This window comes from Eleutherodactylus coqui, chromosome 7 (assembly GCF_035609145.1).
Source record: "Eleutherodactylus coqui strain aEleCoq1 chromosome 7, aEleCoq1.hap1, whole genome shotgun sequence".
Lineage (NCBI taxonomy): Eukaryota > Metazoa > Chordata > Amphibia > Anura > Eleutherodactylidae > Eleutherodactylus > Eleutherodactylus coqui.
In genome coordinates, this window is record NC_089843.1 from 81,080,821 (window position 1) to 81,093,549 (window position 12,729).

The following is a 12,729-nucleotide window of genomic DNA, read 5'->3' on the forward strand; positions in this document are numbered from 1 at the left end:
CTGCTTGTTATGGACTTTGTAGTCCAGTGGGCGGTAATACTCAATAATTGACAGTCATTCCTGTACAACTGTGCTTACAGAGGTAACTGTCCGTCACTGAAAGGACCGCCCACTGGACTCCTGAGCTCAGAATGACCAGAGATTTAGATGAATTAAATATTAGATCTACTGAATCGTTTCCCATAAAACTGTATATCAATCTGCTCAGATCCTCACACTCTATAACATGGTGCCTGAAGATCGGATTGAAGTTTTCAATGTGACAAGTTTCCTTTAAGAGACGTTGTTCTCTTACGATCAGTAGAGTCCAGCTCCGGGAACCTGTACTATTCAGAACAAGGAGCGTCGCAGCCCCTACATTTTGGAGTATGGCAGTACCAGCTGCCATACCCTAAAATGTGATACTTTTTGGAGAATTATTACTACTGCTCTTCATTGTTTTTCCATATTTGAATATTAGCTGCTGTTACTTTTTAATAATATTAGGGAAGAGAAGGAAACGGATACACAGCCCCTCTACAGCGTAGCCTACCATCCATGAGCAACCATATTGCAGTGAACTGGCAACATTGGTCCCTGGTTCTAACTGTGGGCTTTCAAGGGTTCAGACCCAACCAATTTGACACCATTGAGTCTGCTTGGTGAATATGGCATTTACCACATCTTCCGTTTTGACAAATGTGTGTTTCTTGAGCTTATTTTCGTGTTCTTAAGTAATCCTGCATGCTTAGCCTGTTCACTCTCTAAGATGACTCCAAATGTGTCAAGCCTACATTCCCAGCAGAGGTATTATAAACAGATATTAACCCAGGATGTATGGGAGCTGCACTCCCGTTGATTTATAGCACCTCTGTCTCGGGGGGGCCAGTGGTTATCTGCAACATCTATTGAGGGTAGGAATTATCAGGCACCAGTGTACCATGGATGGATGAATGATTTCAACATAAAGATGTTAACCAGACCTGTTCCCTTCTTCTCTAATATGGACTAATAAGTCAGATTTTTAAACAGTCTTCTTGACAGACAGGGGCAAGGAGGGAAAGAGTGTCAACCCTAATTAAGAATGTTGACTGTATGTACTCTGCAACCTTGATTAATGGCCGTAGTATGGCTATCTGTCTGATGGGCTGTTACACCATGAAGTTTAAAGGTTACATGCTAATGTACTTTTTAACTGGAGTTTTCGGCTTTCAGCCATGATCTGAGTATTGTAACACTTCTCCGAGAAGTCAAGTCTTTGTTAGTGGATAATAGGAGAACGTGGTTTAATGCTTAGATTGGAATAGGATCAGAAAGCTTATTGGTTCTCACAGTAACATAAAGTTCACAGCTTTCAGATTTACAAAACGGAACAGAATTGTAATAATTAAAAGTGCGTTCACACAATGGATTTAGTGCAGAATTTCCGTAGCAGAAAACGTGAGACTACAAAAGTAAATTAATTTTTTCTAACCTCTTGGACAAAAAGAAAATCTCAAATTGATGTGGCAATATCACACTTAGCGGAGCAGCATGTGACCTAGGGCTACACTGTATACAAGGAACCCTCTTCACATCAAGACAATGGCTTCCACTAGGGATGGACTTCGGGTAAAGTTTCCAGTGAATGCTTCCAACAATGTCATAGTCTAGAAATATACAGTGGGATACATTTGCTCATGGGTCCCTTTGCAATACACAAAATATTCCCCATTATATACTGTTTGTATGCTTTTTGTTTTCTGGTTATGCATTAACTCGGGCTACTACACTATTCCGTGTCTTTATTTCCTACAATTGCGTAGGCCACTGCACCATTGCACACTTTTTTTACTGTCATAGCTTAGACTACTACCTTCTTCCATTTTTTTTTTTTTTGCTTGTTTTGACGGATGCCAAAAGGACACTCTTCTGGCTTAGAACCCCAATGGTCACACTTGGCCAATACATTCAGGAACTTTTTTTCTGCATATATGCGAAGCGGAGGTAGTTAATGTAATCTAACGGCGGTATTCATTATGGTTGTGGGTTCGGTCCGATAAGCTGATCAGGCCTTAGTATCCTTGACCTTGAATTTTGTTTTCCAGACCGTGCCTTATAGCTAGCATATGTATTGGTAAGCAGCAGGTTAATGTGCCATCTAAATTCAGCCATTTTTTTTTAGAGTTATTGAATGATTTCTACTTCTCCTGGAAATACCGATCACTCTCCAGAGTTCATCCAAAATCTTTTGATTACTCTGATATTTGGTTAAATGTTTCCAGGGGAGCGAATCGTAACATGTCCTATTCTAGTGTGGGCCACGCACGGACTGCTTCCATTGCAGTCAACATAAGCCGTCCATCCTGCGGCGATTACAAAATGCTATTTTCGAAATTACCGCAAATCAGTGTCATCGATTGCACATCATTCTCTGCAATGTGCATGTGCGGTGGCGTGCCAGCCGGCACATCCGCAGCGCAGAGAAGAAGACGACATGACAGGTACGCAGGGCTCACCGCCGGGGCACAGGGTCTGATTCCGCTGCGAGATCTCACAGTCAGAATCCAACCCGGCTGTGTGCATTCAGCCTAACAGCAGTGCTCCAGTCTAATTTAAAAAAAACCCACCTAGGAGCTATAGCTCCTCAACTGAAAAATTTAGGATCCAAATAAAATATTTAGTTGCTAAAATTAAATATTGGTACATATTTAAAGAGTTTCTCTGCAGTTTTGACACTACAAAACTGCTGACATCCCTATGTAGTGGTCGGGGTGCTGTACTAAAGCCTACCAGCATGTGTGTTCTGTCGCCACGATTTTCAGCATGTAGAAAGAAAAGTTTTAATCCCTCTACAAGTGCATGAAGTGCCTTCCGAACTCTCCATTGAGTTGCTGCACAACTGCCGATCAGAGCAGTTTGATGTGGAGTCCCGAAGGCTCTTTAGAGAGAATTCCTGCCCTCATGCCCCACCCTAGCCATAGTAATGATATTGGTGTCAGAAGCAGGCTGCCATCAAAGGAAATTACAATTGTAATGGAGGCGTACCGCTCATTTCCCCACCCACATGCTAGAGTAATGACAAAAGTGTCAGAGGCAGGGAGCTCATTATGCTGCTCAAGATGCAAGACTGGATCCAGGATGGTTGGAGGCTTTGGGGGTACTGTAGCATTAATTGCTAGAAAATGTAATGCTGGCTATGGTAGTAAGTTATCAGAACGCAGAGGATATTGCAGCTTGCTGCATAGGCAAAAACCCATCAAAGTGCCCATATACTGTCCCCCCTCCACTGCTGACAGCATTGGCATTGGGCATGAGATGAGAACTCCACCATGAAACAATGGAAAAAGGTTCAGTGTGAAAGGGGGGAGTAAAGAATCCAGCAGAGGATCGCAATGCTCTCCCATTGATTTCAATGGGGCCGCCCATTGAAAGCAGTAGGAGGCCGGCACCCCCCACAGTGATTTTCGGAGAATGGCTTTAAATATAAACCTTTCCCTGAAAATCATTCCTATTTGGTGTAAAAAATAAAATAAAAAAATACATACCCACCTCACCGCCGCTGAAAGAGATCAGGCGCGTTTAGCTGCTTGGGTCCCGTCACTGTAATGAAGTTCTTTCAGCAGGCGGGGATTTAAAATTCCTGGCTGCTGAAAGGGCTGCGTCTGATTAGCTGAACCCTCAGCCAATCACAGGCAGCACTCAGCCATTTAATCCCCACCTGCTGAAAGAACTTCATTACAGTGATGGGACCTAGCTGTAGACACGCCTGAGCCCCTGCAGCGGCGGAGAGGTTAGTATGTATTTTTTTTAATCTTTTACACCAGATAGGAATGATTTTTCAGGGAAGGGCTTATATTTAAAGCCCTTCCCTGAAAATCACTGCAGGGGTTGCTGGCAGACCATTGCTTTCAATGGGGCTACCGTCAGCATCCGCAGCCCTATTGAAAGCCATGCTAGATGGACCTGCATTCATGCGTGTTTGTGCACGTACGTGGGCACGCTGGTTTTGTGCACACCTACGTACGCACCAGCACACGTTTGTCTGAAGGCACCCTTACCCTGTACACTGTAAGTCCTTATGGGCAGTCCCCTCTGTTCCTCTGTAGCAGTTTGATAGATTTTTTATTTTTTTGTCATTGTACAATATATATGTAGTTTTTATGTTGTAAAACCATATTCTTCATCTGTACAGAGCCTTGGAATTAATGACTCTTTAAAATAAGCAGTAATAATAATTGGTGTATCTATAGCATGGACGAAGTGCTGCAGTTATCCCCTTCACCCCCTACTGTGCCTTATTTTGAAATAAGCGGGGTTTGTAGCCCGTAAGTAAAGGTACTAAACAGTGCAGAGCACTAAATTTTAGATTTTAGTTTAGAAACTAGAATTTAGGCTCATCTTAAGAAGTTGTGATTTAAGTAGAAACATGTACTTTAAATATAAGGGTTTTTTTGTGCTGATTGAAATTGTAAGCCCAATTTCTAGAATTTCAAAGCCTATTGGAAGGGAAAAAAAAACTATTTAGTAGACTTTTGGAGCAAGAATGCATTAAATATTAGTTATTAAAGGGTATGTACCAAGATTGCAAGTTATCTCTTGTCCATAGGATAGGGGATAACTTGTTGTAGGAAGTTCCACTGCTGAGGCTCCCCTTTCTCAGTCTCCTGTCACTGCGGGGGTTCCTTCTCCCCTCGCAGTGATGTCGGTATGAGGGGAGCGCTGGCTACACGTGCGCGCTCAGAACTCCATTCATTTCACTGAGGCTGATGGAAATACCTATGCAGGTGCAATTCCAGTATCTCAGCACTTTTTTAGAAGCGAATGGAGTGTTGGTGCAAGCAGCGCTCCTCCTCACTGCAGGGAGTGCAGTAACCCCACAGTGAAGACGACAAGGCTATGGGACCCCCCCGATCTTGAGATCAGCAGGAGTCTCTGTAGTGAGACTGATTAGCAGTCCTATGCATAGGGGATAACTTGCGATCTTGGTACAGCCCCTTTAATAGCCTAATATTCCTTATATTTGTAGACGGTAATGGCCTGGCAGAGCTTTGTCTTGGGTGGGACTTTTAGTAAATGAGCTTCTTAAATGAGTTAGTTGGTGAGGTTTGCATGTAGAAGTGCACAGAATGGTTTTCATAAGTAAATGCAGGATGTTCTGAAAGCGTCTCCTTCCTGTAAGAGGTGGCAGCAGAGTGTTAATTTGATGGCTGGCATCAAGCACAATTTATGAACGTAACAAAACACTGCATTATGTGTTTCATATTAAACACAGTGTAAACATTCATTTTCAGAACCTGCTGAAGAAATGTTGGTGGGTCCATTCATAAGCTCAAACTTTGGGAAACACTCGTGTATTGAGCTGAATAATGTAACTGGAAAGTTGTTATTCTTACATTAGGCTAATCCTGAGAATCCATTAAGGCTCTGTTTATCAAGATACTCACCGCTGTGGGTACGTTTCTTATACCTCCCCATTAAAATTATTACATTCCAAATATGATGATCTCATAGGCTTCTGATTCAGTGTAAATTGTGGCTAGGACTGAATACCCTTAACCTCCCAGGCTATTAGTGCTTTATAGAACATGTAATGTGTATTTTACCTTCCTAGATAACGCAGGGAGGAGGAAGCTTAATGAATTGTTCCCCATGCCACAGCAGAGCTGCAGGGTCCTAGCAGACCCAGATTAGTTATTACATCGGTATGTTTTCCCCTGTGACTAAGGCTCCTATGGATGCCCCAGCTACCGTGGAAAAGTGTCAAATTAAAAAAGGGAAAAAAACAATGTGAATGACACCCAGAGGTCTTACGATGTCATGGGGACATAGATGGTTAAAAAATGGTTACAAGAATCAGTCATAAATAGAGATGAGCGAACCTACTCGGCCACGCCCCTTTTTCGCCCAAGCACCGCGATTTTCGAGTACTTCCGTACTCGTGCGAAAAGATTCGGGGGGCGCCGTGGGTGAGTGGGGGGTTGGAGTGGGCGGGGAGAGGAAGAGAGAGAGGGCTCCCCCCTGTTCCCCGCTGCTACCCCCCGCTCCGCCACGCCGCCCCCGGCGCCCCCCGAATCTTTTCACCCGAGTACGGAAGTACTCGAAAATCGCGGTGCTCGATCGAGTAAATACTCAAAATGAGTAGATTCGCTCATCTCTAGTCATAAACATTACAGAATAAACCAAAAATATATACATAAAGAAAATGACCAACCGTCGACTCCAACCAAAACGTCGCCGTATTAATCTGAGCATATACAAATTCTATATCAAAATCTCCAAAACAAATGAGGAACCGTTCCTATACTTTATTTTAACGGAAATACTAGTTTTAAAAATAAACTATAGATTTAAAATACCCTAAATGTTGTATACAAATTTACTGCATAATACATTAAAGGGAAACTGTTACCTGCCTATAGCTTCATAAACTAACCTATAGTACTGTTAGGCGAGGCGATGGGCAGTGGGGTCCTGTATTTTTCACACCCGCTTCCTTGTTCCCGCAATGCCCACCTGTGAAGTCTGTACACTGGCTAACAATCTGACTCTTTTCAGAGTCCTGTGCGCGCTCTGCTGTACAAGTCTATGGAAGAACGCGCACACGGGAATTAGAAAAAGAGTCAGATTTTCAGTTGACATGCGGACTTCAGCAGGCACTGTGGGAATCGGGAAGCAGTATATGAAAAATAGAGGGCTCAGCTCCCTGTCACCTCACCTGACAGCACCGGAAGTGAGTTTATGGTGCTTTGGAAAGGGGACAGGTTCCCTTCAGAGAGGTTGTCTTTCCTGAGCCTTTGCTACAATCCAAACATTTTACCACACTGAGGGCTTAAGCCCCATTTACACTGAAAGATGATCGCTCAAAAATTGCGCAAACTATAGTTTGAGTGACCGTTTTGAGTGATCATCTTTTCATAAACTCTTAAGTAGCTAATTAGCTACTTAAGAGTTAAATGCAGGTGGAGCGGGACACCGCAGACAGCTCTGAGAACAGCAGCTGCTTTGTATATGCAAACAGCTGCTTTGTTCTTGGAGCTTTCAGCTGGTGTTCCATTGAGAACTGCCAGCGGGATACCAGCTAAAAGAATGCTATCAGCAGTATCCAGCTGAGAATTCAGAGTGTGGCGCTGATAAGAGTCATCGCTGACTTTTAGCTTGCTAGAAATCAGTGATGAACAAATAGTGCACGGAAAGTGCAGGATGGCAGCGCATTTAGACGGCTTTTGAGAAAATTTTGAACGATAATCGTTGTTGAAATGGGCCTTTATTTACACGAGCTTATATCACCTTGATTCCAATGCATCAGATCACACAGGCGTATTCCCGTGGTGTAAAAATGCCCGGCTGGCCAATATAGCCCTGGGCAGGAAAGATAGTCCTGAAACTATCTTTCTGCCTGGAATACATTGGCCCCTGCATAGACTCCTATGGGAGCCAATAACAGCGGCCAGAGAAGGGAGGTGAGAGGGAGTTTAGCGTGACTGCTAAACTCCCTCCCCCTTCTCTCCTCCCCTCCGTCTGTTTGCAATGGGAGGGGGCGGGAGCTAAGCTCCACCCCCTCCCATTGCTGGCTGCGGACAAGGGACAGGGAGGGGTGGGAGCTTTCCTCCACCCCGGCTCTTCCGATTGCAAACAGCCGGAGGGGAGGAGAGAGGTCTCCCCATGCCAACGTTAGATTTGTGTGCCCGTTCACGCGTTTTTACGGTGCTGTCGGGCGCATATAAAAATGTATACACCCATGTGAATCCAGCCTGATACTGTAGTTTAGGACTTAATATCAAATATTCATCTCATGTTCTACGAACCTTGAGTCCTCAGATGTAGGTTATTTTAAAGACTAAGAGGAACTCTGTATTGTTAGTAAAACACCAGATTACATAATAACTAGTGCTAATCTATTTTTGAAATAATCAGGTTGGGAGTGGCCAACCGTATATTAAAAAATAATTGTGCATCGGAACTCCCGATTCCGACTTCCATTTAATAGAAGCAAAAATCACGTTCTCTCATTTGACCTCCTTGAACAACAGTGAAGGAGATGGTGGTGGCCCAGGTTCAAATCCCCATCAAGGTCAGATTCAAACCTAGAATCTGATCCAATCCGATTTTAGCAAAAATTGGCTCAATTTTATCGTTTAGCCAATCCTGATGAACAACACTACTAGTAATATCTTTTGTAATGCTGAAAAAGGACATATGCTCATCCAGTTAAGCTGATTAGCCAGCAATGTTGATCCAAAGAAAGGCAAAACTTCCATAAGGTAGAAGCCAATTTTCCTCTTTTTAGGGAGAAATAAAATTTCTTCCTGACTCCAAATCCGGCAATCGGAATAAATCCCTGGATCAGTGGCCCATCGTCTGTCATCTAGGGCTTATAACCTGTAATATTACCTTTTAAGAAAGGCACGTAACATCACAAACAGATACCACAAACCATGCTTATGCGTTTCAAGCCACTCCGCTTTATTCATAGCTTTAAAGGGGTTGTCCCGCAACAGCAAGTGCAGTTATGCACTTCTGTATGGCCATATTAATGCACTTTGTAATATACATCGTGCATTAAATATTGGCCATACAGAAGTTATATACTTACCCCCTCCTGGTGTTGGCGTCCCTGTCTCCATGGCGCCGATCAAACTTCTTCTCTGGTCGCACGAACAGTCGCGCTTGCGCACAGAGGATTCTTCTCCTGGATGGTCCGGGCTCACGAGCTGCGTCTTGGCTCCTCCCCCTTCTCAGCGTAATCGCGTAGCTCCGCCCCGGTCACATGGTGCCGATCAGCCAATGAGGTGGCTGGAATCGGCAGTGGAGCACAGACAGCAGAAGAACATCCACGGTGCACCATGGGAGAAGACCAGTGATGCACTGTGGGAGAAGACCAGCGGCAGCCATCTTGGACAGAAGATTTTTTTAAAGTTGCTGAACGGGGATTCAGGTAAGGGAATTTTTTTATTTTATTTTTTTAATAACACATGGCAGCGGTTTTCCTTTACAGGTACTGGGGGACTGGGCAAAAATTCTTTTTATCTTTCGGCGCGGGACAACCCCTTTAAGAGCAGTAAGTGACTTCTAAATGCTAGAACTAAAGAAGTGCTTGTAGCCGTGGAGATGCTAATTGTCTTACTCCATAAAATGTCATACATTGTGCCTCACCGATAACGAGAGAACGTACGAACACTTGTTGCGTTGGGGTTAATGTGTGCGTCTGTGGCCAGTTTATGCCTAATAAAAAAAGATGCTACGTAAACTGTTGGACTTTTTTTCTTCCCCATCTCAATGTGCTTCTGTTTTTGGTTTAGGTAGAAATGTTGTTTCTGGCCGTGTCTTTCATATTCAGGTCTTCTTGCAACAAATGGAAAGGCCTAATTGTGCCCGAGGGAATAGTTAATCTACAGTGGACATATGGTGGACAAAAGTTGAGTCTAGTAAACGAAATAAAATTATAAACAGAAAACGTGTGAATGTCTGGGGCGTCCGATGGCAAGCGGGGAGATATCCTAGGTTTAACTCGCCTGTGGCCAGATTGACAATCCGGTTTTTATTGGCCGCGTCCGCGTTTTTAACACATTCGGGATTTAAGTTCAGCGCACATTTAATTAAAGTGATCAGTATCTGTTTCCTGTTTGTGTGCAGCTCTCCAGACGCCCTTCATAACAAGCAGCATAATTCAAAAAATACGGCCTGAAATTTGGGTTCTCCCCAGTGTGACATCAGAATTTGATGGCTAATCCTTGAGAGGCTGGCGATCTTATATGTTTAAGAGTATGAAACATTCTGTTTATAGCAGCGAATAAAAAATTAACTATGGGTAACTTTCCGGCTTCCTGGATATAGTCATTACTTGTGGTTGCTCTACTCCAGCAAAAGGTTAAGTATTAATGGAAAATGTTCACAGCCTTTTTACTCAGGGAAAACATGTTACTTGTAAGTTTTCGTTTGATTTTTTTTTTTTTTACTTTTTTTTTTTTTTTTTTTACTTTTTTTTTTACTTTTACAGTCGCATTGAATGTCTTCATTCATTTAGCCATCCATAAAGCAAATATTGTTGCACATGCAGTGGATAATACGTCTTTTTAGGGCTACTTGTGTGGCATGTCACAGATCATTAACTGCGAGTAACCACCTGACTTGAGGGAAGTCTGGACGCATCATCACAGTGAAATGCCCTTTTATTTCTATACCTTTTGGAGCACATTGATTAGTGAGAAAAGGACCGAAGGAACTCCAGACACCTTTTCTTATCTCTCAAAGCACCTGATGAGAAGGGAGAATCAGTAGGAAAGTGTGAACGGGGAAAGCGAGTGGTTCCTGATGACTTTCACTTCGTCGCTTCACTTTTATTTTCTGTGTCCTGTCTGTTTGTTCATACGCTAAAAAAGTTAAAGGGATTGTCCAGTTGTAAACTATTGATGACCTATCCTCCCTCCCTGGATCCCCACCAATCAGCTTTTCACTAGGCCAATATGCTTATGTCGTGAGCTGATGGAAGCAGACAGCTCTATTTCCACTGCAGTGGCTAAGCTTGGTATTACAGGCAAAGTTTTCAAGAAAATGAATGGGAACTTTGCATGTATTACCAACATGACCACTGTAGTGGGAACGGAGCTGGCTACAGCTCAGTGCCCAAAGCATACCAGGCTGGTGAATAGCTGTTCAGTGTGTGTCCTGAGTAGCAAACCCCTACTTATCTACTATTGGTGGCCTAACCTGAGGATAGGCTATCAATAGTCTACAACTAGACAACCCTTTTAATTGAACACGGGAATAGAATTGTAATGGTTAACTAAATTTCTATCTGAAATAGTTAAGATTATATTAACTCCATCATGGCACAGCCAGTTTGAAAAACCGTATAATTTCCATGCTGTCTAATTAGTTGGCGTGGGGTCCATAGCCAAGGAACCATGCCGATCTGAGAAAATAAAGTGTCTATTTTCCTGGGCAAAAGCCCTCCTGGCTGCTATATATGGTATTGTATCACAACCCCATTGGAGTTCTATGCACAGTAGGTGGTTTGGACTGTGAAAGTGCAATGCACGCCACCAATCCATAGTTGATGGCATTATCACTAGCTATACTGAAGTAGTAAAACTGATTTTAAAGGGGCTGCCCACTTTCTACTACTTTTACTTATTTAGATGTAGAATAGGAAATCATACAGTTTCCCAATATACAGGGTGTCTCAAAAGTGTGGAAACACCCATATAGAAGGAAAAAGGTTTGGCAGATGGTGATTCTACTGTATTTTGTATACAAGCTGCGGGGGAAACCTGTTTGGTCATGTCACCAACATGATGACCATTTTAGATGCTGCCATATTGAATTCACCCAATTTTTCCTGTGGAAAGGTAGGTGTGTGATATATCAAACTGGCAGATAATATCACTGAAAAACAATGGTGTGCTTCATTTTAACATAAGTTGAATCTTTCTCATATTAACACGGTGATTTTATGTGAAATCAGAAAATTGAGCATAATCTTCACAGAATGTTTTTGAAATGCTTCCAAGTGTTAACCCTATCCTTTTCATCCATTCATGATGAACGCTCTTCAAAAGATCAGGCTGAATGCTAGCACAAGCACCAACAATTCTGTGTTTCAGATGCGCAACATTCCCTATCGTGGAGTAAACTAGTGCTTTGACATGACGCCAGAGACAGAAATCCAAAGGGGTCAACTCAGGAGAACTTGGTGGCAACTCAACTCGAACCCTACAACCAATCTACTTTTGGGGAAACTGCACATCAATATGGTCTCTGACAACTCCTCCATAATGAGGCGGGGCACCATCTTGTTGAAGAATTCTGGAAATGTTACGTCTTCTGACAGCAATGAAGGAAACCTGTTTTCATCTAACAACCTTGTGGACCTTTATGCTCTTAATGTTTGTTCTCTCAATGAAGAAAAAGGGCCTACAATTCGGCTACCCCATACACCATACCATCACTTTAGGGAAGGCAACTATGTTAGATGGATCAGCTCAGTGAGGGTTTGTTTCTGACCAGTATCCGTAATTGTTGAGCTCACCATTCATCACTGAACCGCACCTGATGGGGTTCTGAACGTTCTCTCAGATAGTCTGGGTTCCCTCCGTCGGGTGTTGCAGCATCTGCAATTTATAAGGATGCCATTGATGCTTAGGCAAAACTCGCTGTATGGAAGCATGGCTAACCCTACATTTTGGTTTATCAGCAACAGAACCTGTTTCTCGGACTATGAAAGAAGTTAGGCAACTGCTCTGTGGATATTGGGAGGTCTGGTTGCATGGCATTGATTGAATTCTGCTGCAATAACACGTGTGCTTCATTCATCTGACATACGAATGATCTCAACACGTTCCGCTTGAAATAACACCATCATTCACATTGCCTGTAATGAAGAAAAATCACAATGTTAACAGGAGAACAAATAAAGTTTTGTTAAAAGAAAGTACGCCATTGTTTTTTTTGTTTTTATGAAACCCTTTGTCAGTTTGAAATATCACACACCTACCTTTCCATTAGAAAAATTAGAGTTCAATCCAAGATGGTGGCGTTCAAAATGGCTGTTATGTTGGTAATATGGCCTAACTGGTTTCATCTTTCCTTGTATGCAAAATTGGACCACTGTCTGCCAAACCATATTCTTCTATGTGGATTTGCCCACACTTGTGAGACACCCTGTAAATGTATTTAACATTCTGCTAACATACCTGCTTTATACCAACGTAGTGGCCCCTATTTGCACAGTATAATGGTATAGTTCTCAGACTAGTCTGTCCATAGTAA

The 12,729-nt window shown here is 42.8% G+C and overlaps 1 protein-coding gene across 2 annotated transcripts in view; it reads left to right on the forward strand.

The window, feature by feature from the left end:
• RAB28 (RAB28, member RAS oncogene family) overlaps window positions 1-12,729 on the forward strand; it is a 110,324-nt gene that overhangs the window by 43,368 nt on the left and 54,227 nt on the right. The window lies entirely within an intron of this gene.